Below are 20,048 nucleotides of genomic sequence, written 5' to 3' on the forward strand. Positions count from 1 at the left end.
TGAATTGTTATGAAATTACCCTTCAGTGTCTCCTACAAAATGTTTCTATTTACAAAAACCTATCTGTATCACAGGATTCTAAAGTAATATAGCAGGAATCATTTATATAATGAAAGCAAAGAAGCTCATTATTATCTTGGAACAAGTATTTCATTACTATGGACCCAGTGACCTCCCTAAAATGTTGGACAAAAAATTTAGTCCACATGTTTGGCATATTAGGTTACTTTGCATTGGTGGGGCATGCTGTGATTTAGGCTATAAATGAATGTTATAAAGAAGATGGTTTTTAGCCCAAGGAATATATTTTTGACTTGATTTTTTCTTTATAGTCTTCTAAAGTTTACTTTTATTTCTTAGTAATCAGAGTATACATTATAGAGTTTGTTTACTGTATTTCTTATTCAAAATAAATAGATTATGCAGGAATTTTTTATGATATATAAAACACATTAGGTAACTATTGGTTTCTGTAGTTGTAGTCAAGTACTTATCTTGACATGAGTTTAGATACAGAAGGCATATCTGCAAATTTATTTCTTAGTAGTAAGTAAACTAGCTACAGTAACTTATTGAGTACAAATAGATGTTTTTTTCGCAGCTGGTGATATCGTCAAACATCAGATTGTGGCTTTATAGAAAAAAGTCTTCCATTGGAAGTGTTTTACCTTGTTATGTGAAAACTTATTTATCAAATGAAATTTTGAGATTCATGTTTATAGGGAAGAAAATCATGAGAATCAAACTAATAGAAAAAAACTATTTAAATCTACATAGGCTTAAATATAAAGAAGAAGCTGTTTTGCCTGTATAATGTGATGCAGTTGTAGTCAATGACTATAGCAATCTACTTACTCTTTGGTAAACCCAAAGAATCCAGCTTCTGGGCTAAGAATTCACTATTTCACAAAAACTCCTAGGAAAATTGGGAAATGGTATGGCCGAAACTGGGCATAGACCAGTATCTTATACCATATACCAACATAAAGTCAAAATGGGTTCGTGATTTAGGAATAAAAGCTGATACTGTAAGCAATTTGGGAGAGCAAGGAATGGTTTACCTGTCAGATTTATGGGAAAGGGAAGAATTCATGACCCAACAAGAGATAGAGAGCATTATAAAATGCAAAATAGACAATTTTGATTATGTTAAATTGAAAAGTTTTTGTATAAACAAAGCCAATGCAACAAAGATTAGGAAGGAAGCAGAAAATTGGGAGAAAATCTTTACAACCAGTGTCTCTGATGAAGGCCTCATCTCTAAAATATACAAGGAACTGAGCCAAATTTATAGGAATACAAGTAATTCCCTGTGAGAAACGTGGTTTTGGAGATCACTGGACTTCCCCAAATTGTGAGAACACACGACTTTGGGGATCATTGGACTTCCTAGGCAGGGCCAAAGTCCTGAGGAAGAACCCTGTGATAATCCCTAGGGAAGGCTGTACAGACCGTAGAACTCCCAGAGGAAGACCAAGTAGTAGCCCCCCCCCCTTAATCTGTGGGGATCACAGGGCCTCCTAGGAGTCAGACCCTAAGGAGGACCCAAGTGATTGCCCCTTAGGACGGTGGTAAGATCACAAGGCTCCTGAGACAGGGCTGGAAGTCCTAAGTGATGTCCACTTAAGAAGACTGTGCAGACCACAGGGTTCCCCAAGGGAATCCAGAGTGGTAACCCTCTTAACACCGCAGTGGGGATCACAGGACACCCCAAGACAAGATCCCGGAGTAAGCCCGGCAAGCTTCTGCTGCCTATTGCTTCTCTTCACTTGATCTTAGGAAGATCCATGTGATTTGCCCATTCTCACCCAAAGAACTCAAGACCAGAGTGGGCAGAGGAAGGTATTTTGTTACACTCCTCGAGAGAGCGGGTGTAGTTCTCACGGGAACACTCACAGTCATATAGCTGCAGGAGCAGGGGTAACCATTCCCTCCACTCCTGCTAGAGTTATGGTTAGTTTACAATCTTTATTTTTTACATAGTTTTCCTAGGTTATACAGTTTATATAGGCAGGATAATAAGGATACAGAAGCAAAAGTGAAGTTAATTACATTTTCCTCCTCTTAGTTTAGGATTAAACTACATTCTTTTACTTCCCCTACTTTCCCTCTTTAACATATGCAAATTATGCAAATCAGTAGGCCTGGATTCTTGACCAAGACCAGACCCTAGATAAGCTTGAACTGGTTCAAGTGGGTTTGGCCTCTCTAATTCCCCACACTGCCTTCTCCAAAAGCATGCACATGCACAAGCCTCTGACCTCTCACCTGACTGACCTTGAGGCCTGGTCTCTGCTAAAGCTGGGGTGGGGGAGGGCGGGGAAGCACACTTTTAGTTCTATGGAAACAAAACTCCTCCTCCCATTTCTTACATTCCCCAACTGAGAAATGGTCAAAGGATATTTATAGGCAGTTTTCAGAGGAAGAAATTAAAGATATCTACAGGCACACGAAAAAATGCTCTGAATCACTATTGATTAGAGAAATGCAAATCAAAATAACTCTTAGGTACCACATGTCTCCTGTCAGATTGGCTAACATGACAAAACAGGAAAATTATAAATTCTGGAGAGGATGTGAGAAAATTGGAACACTGTTACATTGTTGGTGGAATTGTGAACTGATCCAGCCATTCTGGAGAGCAACTTGGAACTATGCCCTGTGGAACACTTTATACCATTTTATATCATTTTTGTAATTTCAATAAGACTCAGAGCCTGAACTGATCAACCAGAAGAAAAGCCTGATCCTAACAGTCTCTTTGTTCTCTGAGTAAGCTCAGAGATGTCTCTATCTTATGTCAACAAACCCAGATGGAGCATTCCTTTCCTCTGTCCATGGCCATTAAGGGTGAAAACCTTGACCCCAGACACTATCTTGAATTATGTGACTTTTCCTTACCTTAATATTTTATGGGCATATACTATATTATGGAACGTTAATGGCAAATTAAACACAGAGATCCTGGGTTGTAATTTCAATTGACACCTTGACAACTATCTGATTTGTTGTATTTACAATCTATTCCATTAAGGAAAATCCTTTTCTTATATCATAATTAACATACATGGGGGTCATAAAAGTGATGTAATGCAGGATGCTGTGTTGGGACTAAAAAAAATGTATTTAAGCTGACTCATTTCTTTGTTCGGAGAGTCAGACTTAGTCTGGCCCCCATGCATGCATGTATCCACTAAGTTTAAAGGGAATGAATGAATAAATAAATAAGCAATATGAATTTTTCTATCACCTAGTCTGTTGTCTCCTTCAACCAGCTTTCAGGTTTAACAGCCCAAAGGGCTATAAAAATGTTCATACCCTTTGGCCCAGCAATACCACTTCTAGGGCTGTATCTCAAAGAGATCACACAAGTGGGAAAGGAACCCATATGTACAAAAATATTTATAGCAGCTCTTTTTGTGGTAGCAAAGAATTAGAAATCAAGGGGATGCCCATGAATTGGGGAATGGCTAAACAAGTTGTGGTATATGAATGTAATAAAATACTATTGTGCTATAAGAAATGAGGAACATACGGAATTCATAATAACCTGGAAAGACCTACATGATCTAATGCTGAGTGAGGGGAGCAGAACCAGGAGACCATTGTACACAACCACAGACGTATTGCTTCTGTGATGACTAACTTTGATAGACTTGGCTCTTTTCAGCAATACACGATTCAAAGATAGCTCCAAAGGATTCATGATGGAAAGAATATCTATATCCAGAAAAAGAATTGCAGAGTCTGAATGCAGATTGAGGCAAACTATTTGCTCTCTCTTTTTCTTTTTCTTTTCTTTTTTGGTTTCGTTTCCTCTTTCTCATGATTCGTTCCATTGGTTATAATTCTTCTTTACACATTGACTATTGTGTAAATAAGTTTAATGCGAAATTATATGTAGAACATATATCAGATTCCATGCGGTCTTGGGGGGAAGGGGGAGGGGAGGAAAGGGTAGAAAATTTGGAACTCAAAAAGTTGTGGAACTGTCATAAACTAAAAATAAAAAAAATTAATAAAAAGAGGAAAAAATGATGTGATGCAGTTTATTTTACATAACCACCTCATATAATTTGAATTCTGTTGAACCTAGGCATCTGTTATAAATATACTCACGTTGTCTAGGAATAAACAATACTCGTTGGGAAGCCAGGAATGTTTTAATTATATTTAACATTTATTCATTCTGAATAAACGGGTATGACCCCTGAACAGAATAAAGGGAGTACAAGGACTCAGACAGATGCCAGTCCTTTTATCGATTCCCCATTTGAATCTCCCACCAGGCTCTTCATTGGCCAGATGCAACCCCCTGACTGCTTACATCATGTCCTCCTCAAATGGTTCGTTTAAGCATACATACAAGCCTCTAACCTTTCCCTGGACCAGAAGCCTGGTCTCTGCTAGATCATAGCTCTGATTAGAACTGTTTCTAATCAGTCACCTGACTTATAGTCTGCTAAAGCTGGGGGAAGGAGGGGGAAGAGGGATACTTTCAATTCTGTGGAAACAAAACTGCTTCCATCATTTCTCACAGCATTCTACATGTACCCAAGTAATCAACAGATACTATCCTTTGTGGCAATCTTAATTGTCCCTAGTTCTGAAAAACAGATCTCATAGCCTTGCATTGATATTAACGTAACTCTAAGCCTCTTAACTATCCTTATAATGACTATTTTTATGGAAAAAAGTCACATTACTTTTGTTGTGTTCATAATAAAAATGGGGAAGCTCCTCCTTAGAAACCTGAAAAAGGGCAGAGATTTGGTATTATTCTCCCCAAACTCATCAAAGGGAGGGATATCCTGGCCAGTAAATTAATGCTGAAGGGATGGTGGTAGGCATTGGGCAAGTCTCAGTATTGACCCTGGCACCAGGCCATGCTGTATGCAATAGAACAATGAGTTCTTAGTATAGATGAGCTTGATCCATGATGATGGTAAAAGTGTCATCATTTGTGCTATGACCCTGATATTCCTGCTTCTACATCTGCTCACAGACATTACTTTGTATAGGGAGATTTATTGCAAACATCTTCCAATACCATCCACCACATATCTGAGACTGAGTTCTTTCTAAAGAGGAAGCCAAGACTAAGATGTCTAATCTTTGTTATCTATATTCAGTCACCCTGGTACTGTTCTCTTTCAGGAGACCATCACAGAGCTCACTTTGTTCCATCTCTCTTTATGTTTTTCTTTTGCCTGGACTAGGTTTCTTTTCATTGATACCATGTAAAGCTTCAAATATCTGTGAGAGAAATGATTATTGATAACCAATGATTTGGGAGGATTCTGTTTTCCCCCTTTTTCTTTTATCATCTCTCTCTGAAGGTTGAGGCAACCTCCTCTATCCAGACCCCACCCAGGTGGGGCAGCCATTGTATTCTGCTCAGGTTTGGTTGGGAATAAATTCTTTGAATAGAGTGTCCCAAGGGGCAGGTAGGTGATACAGTGGGTAGAGCATTGGCCCTGGAGTTAGGAGGAGAAGTCAAGGAGTCATGAAGAATCAGACACAGCTGAAAACCAACTATACAACATGTTGTATTGCATTTTTATTTATTTTGTTAAATATTGCATCCAATTGCATTTTAATTTGGTTCTTGCACTGGGGCATTCTGGGTGCTACTTTTCTGCTTTAGAAGACCTATAAGATCTTATCACTGAAGTATTGTAGCAGTAGAAATCTACTAAGGCCCAGCTAGTTTCTTCTGAGTTTGTGTCTACCTGAATTAGCACCATAGTCTTGCTGGATATTCTTTTCATGCTATCACTAAGAAAACCTTGTGTTAACTATTTGATGGTATATGAATGTCTCATTTCATTCCAATCCCAAACTTGAATCGCTGGATTAACTGGAGTCAGGCCTCACCTACAAAAGCTCCCTACTATCTCTAGAATGGGCACTTAATTGACACAGTAGATAGAGTGCTGGCCTTGCAGTCTGGAGGACCTGAGTTCAAAGCTGGCCTCAGATACTTACTAGCTGTGTGATTCTCATCAATTCACTTACCCTTGTTTGCCTTAGTTTCCTCATCTGTAAAATGAGCCGGCAAACCATTTTGCCAAGAAAACCCCCAAAGGAGTCATGAAGAGTTGTACACAAGCGAAATCACTCAACAAAAACAACACCTCTAGAATAAAATGCAAACTCCTCAGCTTGACATTTAAAGCCTTCTACTACTTGGCTCTCATGTACATTTTCAGTCTTATTTCACATTATACCCCATTCCTATACCTTTTCCACTGAAACCGATTTGCTAGCTGTTACCTGTTTATGATACTCCTTCTTTCCCCCATGTGCCCCTGTATGTGTGGCCTCTCACATCTATAATTCATTCCCTCTTCATTTCTACCCAGTAGAATTGCATAACTCGGTTGCTACAGCCTGCATGAGATTTTTCCTGATCCCCCAGTTAACACTTGTTCCCTCTTGAAATCACTTTGTACTGTTTTGTCTGTACTTTATATTTACTTACTCGTGTAGCTAGAATGCCCTTCTCCATCATTAGATTATAAATTCCTTGAAGAGGGAGACTTGTTTTTGCCTTTGTACACTTAGGGCCTGGCACAATACTTTGCACACAATTAATAGTTAATAATGTTTGTTGAGTTTAAAGGAGTTTTGTTTGAGAAGATATGTTTATCGAAGTGTCCCTCTGTTTTCCCCTCATGGTAAACAGTGACTATTTGTTACCACCATATTAGTGGTATACTCATAGGATTTCAGAGCTAGAAGAAAGCTCAGAAACAATTTCCTCCAATCCCTTCACTTTATAGGAAACAAGGAAGTCGAGGTGCAGAGAAGAGATGTGACTTTTCTAAGGCTACACAGCAAGTTAACGGTTAGGAGTGGATAGCCATAAGCCCAATCCTTTTTTTTTTGGCTATACCTATTCTCCTCGAGTTATTACTGCTTCTATTTTATCCAGGTTCAGTTTTGTTGCTGCTTATTTGGAAACTTAGAGCTTTTTCACTTACTCTGAAGTTGCATTTCATACTTTAGTGTTGTAGCAAATCTGTCTATACCTCATCCAGTCTTGTTCCTGTGAAGTAAGATCAGTGCTATAGCACTGTAGCAATTTTTTAAGAGGAAAAAAATATAATTTTAAGCATAACATATAATTTTCATGTTCCTTGCAAGTCAAAATGTGCAGAGGTCCTCTGAGGCTCTGACATTTTTTTTTTTTTGCCATTGTGTAGTTTCCAAGCCCCTGCTGCTTTGGGCTTTACCAGCCCAGACTTTAAAATGACCTTTTCTTCTTCTTCAATTAAACTTGTTATTCTACAAAATGGTCAAACCTCTGGAGATTATAGTGGGAGTTAATTATTCACAGTATGAGGCTACCTTGAATCTCTATCTTATGTTCATAATGGATATTTAAAAATTAATTTTCTTCTTGCTTGCAAAAAATTACACATAAAATATAACAAGCATTTATTAATCACCTATTGTATATACAGGACAGTTTAAGACATTGAAGGAGTTATAATGTTCAGACTAGACATGATCTCTGCCCTCCTGGAAGTTGTAGTGTAATGTGGGGATGACGTTGCTGTTGTTCATCCTTCATTTTCAAAGAGGACCAAAAATGACATCAGGGAGTGATGTCTTGACTTGAGCGTGAATTGGATTAAATTGAGGCAGCTGCACAAAGTGGTAAGCTTCACTCCTTCTTCCAGAGTCATCAAAGTCCAGTAGCAGGACAAAAGCCAAGATAACTGGTGATTGCCTGGGATGAACTTGGTGTTTTTGATGTCTGACCAAACTCTAAACTCTACTCAGTACCTGCTTCTGCTATCTTCATGCCTATTGGAACAAACTGTTCTCATCCTCTCATTCTGCTAGAGGAAGTCTTCACATGTGGGGTAGATATCCCCCTAACTCACCAATGGGTCTGAAGCCTATTGGTTACCCTCAATCTGGTTTAGCCTGTTAGGCAAGATGATTTTACTGGAGTGTGACCTTTGTGCATGCCATAGCTTCTTGGAGCCACCAGTGAGAATTGGGTGACGGGCTGCTCATTCACCTTGGGGACAGTATATTACCACAGATGTGACATGATAAATACATTAGAAGGGTGCAAGACAAAGTGCTACATAAGTTTTGAGGGGAAGGGTTGTTACCAAAGGTTGATTGAGAAAGGCTTCTTGGAGATGGTTGCATTATGAGTTGAGGTTAAAGACCACATAAGAATTCATCAGGCAAATTGTGAATGAAAGGTTTTCCAGGCTTCAGAACTGGAGTCAAGAAGGTACCATACATGTTTGGAAGAAATGGAATGTTATTGTTCAGTTGTTTCAGTTGTGTCAAAGTCTTCATTACCCCATTTGGAATTTTCTTGGTAAAGACACTAGAGTGGTTTGCTACTTCCTTCTCCAGCTTATTTTACAGATGAGGAAACTAAGGCAAACAAGGTTAAGTGACTTGCCCAGGGTCACACAGCTAGTAAGTATCTGAGGCTGGATGTGAACTCAAGTCTTCCTGACTCCAGGCCCAGTACTCTATTCACTGTGCCACCTAGCTATAGAGTAGTCCAGTTTATTGGATTGTGAAGCACATGGTACAGAATACCATTAGATTTGGCTGGAAAGATAGAGTGGCACCACATTATTAAGAGCCTTAAATGAATAAATGATTGAATGAAGTCAGTAGGCAATATGGAACCATTAAATATTTTTTAAGCAGAAGAGGGATATAATTAAATCATAGGATCGTTGATTTAGAGTCTTGGTGTTCCATAAACAAGACCTCTATCTCTTTGCTCTGGGCATTTTCTCTGCCTGTCCTTCATGTCTAGAATGTTCTCTCTTGACTGCTTTGCTAACTGACCTCCCACTCCTCTCACTTCTCTTCTTCCTTCTCCTCTTTTCCCTCTGTCCATGTGGGGAGTCATACCCGTACATGTGGGTGCTCTGTCCAAAGGAATATAAATTTTGATGCTTATACTTCACAAGGCATCTTGAGGTTAGGGGGCTAGATTTTCTTCTTCTGTATTTATTCTATCAATTTTTTTTGAAAAAACTTTTTTGAAAAAAACTTTTTTGTCTCATGTAGCTTTTATTTATGATTTTAAAAATATAGTTCTGGAAAACCAGGCTTTGATAAAAGTCACTAGGATTCAAATGGAACTACTTGACTATGCCTTTAAACCCAAATCACTCTGGCTTTCTACTCCTCCATTTTGCAGAGACCCTAGACATGAGAAAAGGCTAAAATTTAACTAATTTCCCTTAGGGCTTTGGGAGTATGGAAAAATGAGTTTGACTTTTTGTTTGAGGTCAGGCTCTCTCCATGACTGAACCCAGTCTGTATACTATGGCCTTCATGAAGTAGGAGAGGGCAGAGTAACTCCCCTTTTAAAGTTCCACTGAATGTACCTTTTTTCCTGGCTTAGTAGACAATGCTACCTGATGCAGTTTGGAGTAAACAGGGCTCTATCAGAGAGGAGGGAGAACAGAGTAATAGAAGGATAAGTAAGACTTACATAGAAATTATTGCTAAGAGAAAAGGGAGAGAGGTGGCTGGCCCATTTCAAGATGTCTCAAGATGTGCCTTGAGGCTTAATGCACAGATATCATAAAGGGGTTTGCCTCTATCTTACGCCTGGAGTCTTCACACCTTTGGGGTGTGAAGTCTATATGCATTATTGGAAAGTAAAGACATTCTGCATGGTCTATGGGAAATTAAATCCAATTAAGTTCAACAAACATTTAAGACTTACTGTGTGCTAGGATCTGGGGATAGAAACAAAAATCAATCTCCCTTCCCTCAGGGTGCTTACTTTCAACTTCTTGTTGCTGTTCAGTTGTGTCTGACTCTTTGTGACCTCATGGACCATACTACTGTCCATGGGGTTTTCTTGGCAAAGATACTGTAGTGGTTTGTCATTTCCTTCTCTAGTGGATTAAGGCAAACAGAGGTTAAGTGACTTTCCTGGGATCACACAGCTAGTAAAGGTCTGAGGCAGAATTTGAACTTAGGACTTCCTGATTCCAGGCCCAGTGCTCTATCCACTGGGCCACCTAGCTGGTTACTTTTACTAGGTATATATAATATGTACACACAGAAATAAATCCAACACTATTTAAGGAGGGAGATAGCACTGATAATCAGGGGGATCAGGAAAGGGTAACCATAGGAACTGAGCTGAGCCTTGAAAGAAGATATGAATTCTAGGAAGAAATCAGAGAGGAGGACAGAGCACATTCCAGGCCTAGGGGAAAAGCTGTGTAAAGAGACCAGGATGGCACTTCCTACTCCCATGACTAAGCTGAGTTAATAAAGATTCCTCATTTTATTTTTAAATGCTTCAAGCTTTCTCTGTATTACTATGTGACCTCAATCTTCTACGAGACAGGAACATAGATTTTGGTGATAACAGGAGCCATTTGTAAGGAGTAGCAATTGATATACATATTATAATAAATATTATTAAATATGTAAGTATAATAAATATTATTTAAAATAATTATAATGGAAAAAATAAGAATAATTATTTTTCATGCAGCATGGCCCAGTGGAAAGAACACTGGATTAAAAAACAGAAGGTACTTCCTAGTCGCGTGACTTCAGACATATTATTAAATCTCTCTGAACTTCAGTTTCCCCATCTGTAAAATGCACCTAACAATCCCCATCTGAACTCCATTATAAGGCTGTTGTGAGGAAAGTGTTTTACAAACATGAACATGCTTTATATGTGTGAGATATTATTGTTCTGTGAACCGTAATACTGAGCAGAAGAGTGACCATGTTCATACCATATGTTTTTCTGTTCTGTTCCAGCTCCAGTGACAGCATATTTCCAAAAAACAAATAACGCACAGTAATGGTTGCCAGATTGGATTAAGCACTTTAACTGGGCTTTCATTCTATTCCTTTTCTACTTCATGTTACATTTCACTGGTCAGCAGGGACTTAGATGAATGGGAGCCCATTATTCCAGTGAAACCTTCCTCGACAGGACTCAGTCCATTCCTTACACTCTGTCTAATTATGAACACAAAGTTTTATTGCTTTAATGACTACCAGCAGTTTGGGGATTATGTAATGAAACTTTAACATATGTGTGGTGTCCTTGTCGGCACCATTACAGGAACATTTGTACTAACTAAGGTTACCATTGCTTCTTAGTCATGTAATAAAGTATCTAAAAGGGACATTTGTTTTAAACGAAGGTCACGAAGATTCAGTAAAAGTTAGTGCCATCTCAATAATGGTTTTAAAACACACTGGCAATTTTGCTTGAGTTAATCATTTGTATAAAATATATTCTTGTGTCTGAATAAGCTTCATCAGAACTTTTAGACGTCATTGTCTTGAAGTCTTTACACTAGTGGGGAGGGATTGTTTGGCATGTTCCAGAGGGAGCCACCAAGATGGGAGGAGTCAAGGTGACTTGAAAATCAGCTCCTTAGGAATGGAAAGGAGACCATTAGTTCCATTGCTGTTCCATTTAATGAGCTAGCCAAACTTATTTTTCTCTAAGTCCATAATAGTTGAACCAATTTTTTTTCATTCGTACATCTGACATAATTGCTAGGTTTGTATTTATAGAGTTCAAGGATAAAAGGTGACCCTGTAATTCTTGTTTATTAGTGATAGCCATTGATCAGCTATTCATGCAATAAGATATGCATTTCCTTTCAAATAGGTTTAAAAGTTCCTACCTAAATTTTTTTTCTGAAAAGTTAAACATATGTACAATACAATCTGACTTAAACATATGTACAGTACAATCTGATTTTGGTGCTCTTCAAACTTATTTTCAATATGTAATAGAGAGCATTTAGTTTCCCCTGCTAGCTAGTTGATGTTAATTATTGAAAGTAAGGAGCAGCTAACAGTTAGCTAGGTATTAATATGCCAAAGAAGTGCAAAGACATGTTTATGTCCTATCATCCCTTTATGAAAAATGAAGGAGTTCTCTGATTGAATTGGAAAGGCAGATGGCTATTGGCTGTGAAAAAAAAAATTAGCTGTGCTTCTGAAGAACTTTATAAAATGGAATCTGTCAAGTCCTGGAATTAGTCCAATAGTTTGAAATTCTGGGGCAGTTGAGACAGCGAGCAGTTTTGTGCACATTTACCACAAGAAAGTGAGAAGGCGTGGTAAAGGTGATTTTCCTTTCTCCCTCTCTGCCCCTCTCCCTCCATGAGCCATGGTATCTAAGAGCAGACCTAAATGCCAATTTGGGGATACCAAATTGAGCAGGAGGAAGTCTGAGAGTTGAACAGTTGTAGGCAGAGAACAGAGATACAGAAAAAGTCGAATTCAAGGAAGGAAGCAGCTTCCACAAGGATGATCTCTGGTAGCAGAGAAGAGAGCTGGTTATGGATGCAAGAGAGGATGTGATAGTCCTGGCAGCTGAGTCAAGCTGAGAAGAGGAGCAGACTTAGGGAGCCCAGCCGAGTGACCCACTCAACAGAGAAGCTGCCCTCAGGGAGGGCGCTCTGAGAAGAGGGGGAACTCTACCAGAAGAGAATTGCCTTGGGAATATGTGTTCTCTACCTTTATAGCTTACTATTACCATACTCCATTTGGGTCTGCTCCTCCCATTGACACCATGTGTAATTAGTAGGAGAGTGCATCCCAGTTTGATGAGGAGAATGTTTATTACTGTTATTCTTATTATACTATATTAGTGTTTATTAGCTGAGCATTGAAAATGACCTCATTACTGGGGGGCAGGGGGTCATGAGCTATAATTTTAGGCATATAGTACTACTGTGCATTTTTTAATCTTAGAGTAGTTCCCACTAGCTATCCATTCCATATCTCAGTGAAAGTGCAAGTGAGGAATGTTACAAATATGTCAGTGATAAGCTTCTTTGTCCATAGAATTTGTGAGTAGTAAAACACTGGTAATGTAATTTCTGACAGTATTTCCTACAATTAACTACATTATCACAAACCCCTTCCTTCAAGATAGTTCATTTCTAGAGAAAGGAAACAGTTTTTGCCTCAATTATGGTTTTGAACTCAATTTGGCCCTTGATAACAATCATGGTTATTGATTGCTGCACGTTTGTCATGTTATGTTACTGCTCTGTTAGTGAGAGGCCAGTGATAAAAGGGAAAATATAGCAGAGATTCTTATGGGTCTGCTATTGGTACTCTGGGATCACGTGATAATCCTTTGTTTGCTCACACATCCTGTCCCGTGAATTCTTCGAAAGCTGTCTTATTTTTTCAGGCATGTTCTTTACCATAACTGGTTCATAACATATCTGCATGGGATTGTTGCTTAAAGGGTAACAGTGGTAGCCATATGAATTGGCATAATACAGTGAATCCCAGTGGGTGTGTTGCTCCTGGCATGGGGGAGTTGCCTCTGCCTCATTGGACTGCTTTCATATAATGGGGAGTCTGGTGTGTTGTCCATCGTTACCAGGGTAGGGCCTTGTTAGGCACTGGGCAATGCATGGATCCCCCGAGGCACAAAGTAGTCTAAAAGACGACAGTATTGGTGCCATCTGCTGCGTGTGAAGTACTAAGTGGGGAACTGACAGTGGGGGGGGGGCGGTGAAGGGACTTTCTTGTACTCTTTATACTTTAGTTAAAGTTTTGTGGTAATCTCACAAAAAAGAACAGGGAGGGTTTGGGGATGGCAATTGGTTCATCTTCATACCATCTTCTGGTCTGTTGTCTACAGAACAACAATAATAACAATAGCTAGTGTCTGTGTAGTGCTTTGTGGTTTGCAAAGTGCTTTCAAATATTATTTTATCCTCTCAACAACCTGAGAAGTAGGTGCTATCATTATTTTTATTTTACAGGTGGGAAAACTGAGGCAAACAGAGGTTTAAAAATCTTGCCCATGGTTATACAGTTAGTGTCTGAGGCAAAACTTGCACTCAGGTCTTCCCGACTCATGACTTCATCCACTGTGTCACCTAGCTAATTAGAAGGAATAGAAGTTATTATTAATTCAGTTCATGTGGTTGTCATGACAAGGACTAGAATTCCTAGAACATATCCCATAGTCCAGTTCAGCCCCAATGGGCTTAGCGTGCTACTGATGGTCACGATGGAGTGCTATCATCACCCCTCGTCCCCCAAAATGTACTTCAAATACTGTTCAGTACAGCTGACAGTGATACTGTTGGTGGCCAGGATTAGTGGGCATTGAATAATGGCCATGTATTTCAAGGAAAATTTCTGGCAGGTGAACTGGGATAATCTGAGTACTGGGCTGCTTGCAGAATGGCTTTTCAGGATCTCTTCCACATGTCATTTGGAAGAGGATCTCATGTGTATGTTCAGTGCTCAGTCACCAGGGAGGGGACTGAGTTGACCTTAGGGTTTCAAACAATAGATAGCCTCTCCTTAGGTTCCACAGCCATAGCCAGGGTAATGCAGTTCTATTGGTGCTTGGGAGTGACGTACATACCTTTGAAGCTGAGCTTACCCTCAGAAGCAGATATCCCAGCCCTGCACTTGGCCGATGCTCCCTTGCTTATACAGTTTTGATATGAAACCATCTGGCACTGAGGAGGAGCTTATCTGCCACCCACTGTTGAAGCTGGTTAGCTTGCTCTACATGGTGGGTATTCAAGGCCACAGCTGCTGCTTATTCTCAGGAGTAAAAGACCAGTTTTTAAAGAACTGTTCCAGGTTTGAACCATGGCTTTCTAAGGAGTCCTTGGGAGACTTAAATTTGCCATCAACAGTGGTGTATATAGGCATCTCCTCCTCAATGAATTTCTTCCACTTGAGGTTCTTGTTTCGAAGATCTCAGTAGTTATCATGATGATGCTATTATAAGTGAAAGCCAATTTTACAATGAAATGGTCAGCATAGCAGATGAACTTCCTGCCTTTGACTTTCCAGAAAAGAGTGAAGATTAGATTATTTTATTCCTCCAATTTGCATAAGATGTCTTCATCTTTTGGAAACCCAAGAGCATTTTTGTTTGCCATCAGTTACTTAGCAGTAATCTCAGGTTCTTTCCAGAGAGTTGTGATCCATACTTGTATTTTTCATACACAATACAATGACTTTCTTTTTGTATTGTCAAGTAAGAGGTGTCAAAAGGTTTCCACAACCCAAAAGATTCATGACACAGTCAACAAGTATTTATTACAAATTTGCTATGTTCCATGCACTGTCTTAAGCAATGGGAATTCAAATATAAGCAAAAAGAAAGATAGCCCTTAAGGAGTTAACATTCTAATGAGGGAAGACAACCCATAAAAGGTAACTAAAAAGGCAGGGAGGGGAAGAAGAAGGTACTGTGTGGGGCCTTGGTGAAGAAAGAAGTCTAAAGAGTCAGGAGCAAAGCCAAGAGAGGAATAAAGGAGTGAAGGTGGCTGACTGGCCTGGTTAATTTTCTTAAAATGAAGTTTCCAGGAGACATTGATCATCCAGAGGAAGGGGCCATAGGGTGATCTTCCAGGGTAGGAAGGCTGCTACTGGTGGAGAAAGAGGTTCAGAGACTTAAGAGCCAAGCCCACAGGGGAAATGAAGAAGAAAACATGACTGGCATGGGCATTTTCCTTATGGAAGATATTCAGCACAGAGTCCAAATGGAAGAGGAATTATGAACATTGTCATTTCATAGTTGTTAGGTCTTCCAGATGATTCTATTAGTGAATGACAATCCACAAGTCCCTGTTATTGCTATTTATAGGCCTGTTTCTCTGCTGATCTCTGTTGGTCTTGTAGTCTCCCCTGACAGGCTTATTTCTTCAATGACAACTAAATTGGGCCTGAGAACCCCTTGGGTATTGGATTTGATGAAGAGCACTCAGGAAGATAGCAGTCTACTATCACTTTTTAAAATACTGTTCCTGGGGAAGAGACATATAAGGGTACATTAAGCCAAAAGATGACTGGTTTCCTGATATCTCCCTATTCTTCACTGAGGTGTCCTGGAAATTTCTGGTGACAACAGCTTATGCAGGGGTGAGAAGCTCATTAGGTTGGAGAAGTCCTTATCTTTGGCTAACAACTGCTTTTATTTCCCTTGCAGTTCCAGGTGTCATGGAAACCCAGGGCCTCTGTGGCAGCTGACCAGGTATGGTCATTCAAATGAGTGTTTATGTCTCCTGGACTTGCTCCCTATTACCTTTATAGTCTTGGTTTCTTGCTTCCATATAATTAATTTCTATTGTGCCACCACCTTTAAGGCCCATTCTTATTCTGATTCTGTGAAATAACTAGGCTTGCTACAGCAGCTCAGACAACTCAGCTACAGTCTGCTGTGATACAGTGGCCAAAATTTGTCCCTTCTTAGGGCATGTTGCTCTTTAGTCATAGCCATAAGACCTGGCTAATAAAAGCCAGGCAGAATTCTCCCAGGCTAAGATTAAATGGTATCTCATTTTGACCCTCTGTATCTGAGCTTCCTGTTACAGATAGCTATGGAATTAAGTGATCAGATAACCTGACATACTTCCGATGTCTTCTCTGGATATTGTGCCAGTTCAGACTATCTTTCACTGCCTCTTGGCTCTGTAGGTGTCCTGTGTTCACTAAATGTTTCCATATTTGAAGTATTGGGCAAGAAAAAGTCTACTTCTGCTCCAGCCTGGCTGTCAACATCTTCAAAGCACTTGGCCTGAAGGCCCACGTCTGAGCTTATGGGTGGCTCAGGCCAACTGCCATGAGAGCCAGGATCTGTGGGCTTCCTGCATTCCCTCAGAATCTTCACATCTTGAATATTAGGCAAGAAAGAAGCTGCTGATGAGTTCAGGCTTTCTGCCTAGTCTGAACAGAGGTCTCCCTGAGGCCAAGAGAGATTCAGTTGATTTTTCTTGCCCTGTGGCAACTTCAGACATCCTGCTTCTTTCTCAGGTGAATTATCATGTGACCTTTTATCTAGTTCTGACCATCTGCCCTAGAAAGGGAAAAAGAGAAATCCCATTAACAAAAAGTATGAATCCTTAAAACTTGAAATTATTCTTTACAGCCCACCTAAGACTCAGAAGAGCTGGAAACAGAGATGTTCTAAATCTCCAAGTCTGCATCAGAACTGATCAGTCAAGGGGGGTACATGGCAGGGGTGTGGTAGCTCCGAGGTTGATTTCCCAGCCTTCTTCTTTTGCTCTATAAATCCAACATGTATGCTAGTTTTCTTCACTTCCCAAGAGGTTTCAGGGCAGTGAATAGTCTGGAAGGAAGGAATTATCTGATACCACCGCTCCAGGATCTATGCTATAGGACATTTGAATATTTTAGTTGGCTGATGGGGTGAAGGAGGGAGAATGGGATGTGGTACATCACCTAATTTATCCTCATGGATGACTTTGAATTTGTCCCTACAGAGATAGGGACTTGTTTTTATGGACTTGTCTAAACTCTGAGAAACTATCACAGAACCAGGGGCTCATTTCTCCTACAGTGAGAGAAATGCATTTGTTAAAAATGAGCTCACTTTATACATATGATTGTATACATGCAAAAGAACATGTGAGCCAGAGGAAAGGCAAGGTACATATGTAGGGAACATATTTGTTCAGTACATGTGAGCTTTCAACAAACAGTTCAAAACTCTGATACTCCAGAGCTGCTGATGTCCCCATCCACTTGAGATGTCTTCTGGGGAGCTGGTTTCTCCACTAAGCTTGACTGTTCTTTTTTCCTCTTCTCTGCTAGATACCTCTGAGGCTATTTTGGCTCTTTGCTACTGTCTGATGGTCTTTAGCTAATATGTTGCCCCAGGAGGAGAATTTGCTCACTACTTAGCTGCACAATGCCAAGGACCATCTTCAATTTTTTTGGGGGGAAACAAAACCCCTAATCAGGCATTTATAGCAAGGTAGCTGGAGGAGCCCTTAAGACATTTTAAAATCAGCTTTTGAACTCATTTCTTCTTGCTATTTCTGAGATAACTCAGTTTAAACTCTTCTCTGAGGTATGGTCTTAGATTTCTTTGTTTTCATGCATTAAGAAGAACTCTACCTAGCAAAGCTGCAAAGGTACTTTCTGGAGCTGTGGTGGAGGGGTTCACTTGAATTTCATTGTAACCCTAATTTCCGTGTAAATCAATGTGAGAATGAAAAGGGTTCAGGCAGGTCTGGTGAAACTGTCTAATAAGGAAGAGAAAAGAAAGGGAAAGAAGAGAAGAAAGGAAGAAAGGAAGGAAAGAAGGAAAGAAGGAAGGAAGGAAGGAGGGAAGGAGGAAAACCAAGCTAGAGGTAGAGAAACCATACAGACCCAGAAGATAGAAATAATGTATTATTTTATTTGTTTTGTTTGTAGCACAATGGCATTGCACATTTGATTGTGTCTTTTTAAGTGCTAAGAGTTTAATGTAAGATTTTACTATTTAATTTCAATGTTTATTGATTATTTTGGTCAGTGGTTATTAAGTTTATAATAGTTTTGAAATAAGCTTACTCTACAAAGCTGGAAAAACAGAGAAGGCAACTTGATAAAATGACAATATATGTATATAATTGCAAGATTATAAGTACATGTAGTTACAGAGACTTTGGGCATTATTATAGTATCTTTAAGAGAGGGAGAACAGAATCTTGTGGATTGACAATTAGCTGTCATTTGGGGGGGGTAGTCTGTGTGAGACACTAAGAGAGGAATAAGTCTTGAAGAGACATGGGAGAGTTAACTTTCAGGAAGAAAGAGTTTGTGAGGAAACTGTTATCTTTGAGAGAATATGAAGATGCTTTTTTTAAAAAGAAACCTAAGTTTAACTCTTAATCTGTGGAGAAAATATCTTGAGAATTCCTGAGAGATTTTAACTACTATTTTGAGATTACTGAAATATTGGATAGAGATTTCACTTTTTTGCAAGAACCAGAAGTTGCAATTTGTTGGTAAGAGGTTGCTGAAGTATCTTTGTCTTTGTGTTATTTAACTTTTTATAAATTATACAGGCATTAGTACAGACAATATAAACTTTGTATATGTCTATGAGACTGCAAGGAGAGAAAGTTTATAAGAAAAAATGTTTTTCGAGTTCTTGCAAATTGGAATAGGGACTCAGTGCTAATGAATTAATGAGAGATATCACATTTTAGATTTGTGAGAAATATCAGATCATGCCACTTGATTGCTTTTGAATCCAGTGAGATTAAGAATTAATGTCACTAGCAGTCTAAGGGGTTGGGGTCTGGCATGTGTGCCCTTGAGAGTACCTGAGAGATATTGCATCACATCTACACACACCCACACAGATCTAAGAGATTGACACAGGTAAGCTAGCATAAATCCTATTACATATGTGATCATCTATGGTATTAATACATGTCTATGGCAGAAGCCTGGGGCTATTTGTGAAAAGAGATGAAATGAAGATGGGCTTTAAGAACTTTACACCCTAGCTTTTGCTTAGTGGTTACATAAAATATTATGGAAAATTATTTGAAAAATATTCAATATTTCTTGTGTCTTTTCTTGCAGATAATATAGAGAATCAGTTATTGGACTGAGCTTCCTTTAAGGGGGAAAGGAGGACTCAGAGAAAGGTTTAAAAGCCTTAAAAGCCTGGTTCTCTTTCCATCATTCTGTCAGCATCATTTAACCCTTTTTTTCAACTTTATTTTTTCCCACCCATCAGCATTCTTTCTTTAATATTCCCAGGAAAGAAATTTGTCTTCATAATTCTTGAATGGATAAATGAATAAATAAAGCATCCATTAAGCATTTTTTATGGGCAAAACACAGTGCTAAGTACTGGGGATACAAACAGAGAAGCAACACAGTCCCTGCTTCCTTTCAAGGGACTCCCATTCTAATGCAGGAGACAACGTGTATGGAAGGTTTCAGGTGCAAGTCAAATGACAAAGTCTCATATTTCTTAGGGCTTCTTAGTGGCAAAGAGGATGTTAACACTTTTTTCTTTCATGTCATTTCCACTCTCAAAATCATATGAGTTTCTGATGTTGGACTATTTGATGATGTGAAAGACTTTGGTGGCAAGAACTTTCTTTTCCAGGTCTTCAGTAGCTGTGGCAATGGCACCTGCAGGAGCAGCTGAAGGATGTAAAACTCTCTTTTACTAGTCCCTGAGAAAATGAATAAAACATGTTCTGTAAATTGTCAGTTGGAAGCTTCAGATATTAGAATGTCAAGCT

Source organism: Trichosurus vulpecula, chromosome 1, assembly GCF_011100635.1.
Source record: "Trichosurus vulpecula isolate mTriVul1 chromosome 1, mTriVul1.pri, whole genome shotgun sequence".
Taxonomy (NCBI): domain Eukaryota; kingdom Metazoa; phylum Chordata; class Mammalia; order Diprotodontia; family Phalangeridae; genus Trichosurus; species Trichosurus vulpecula.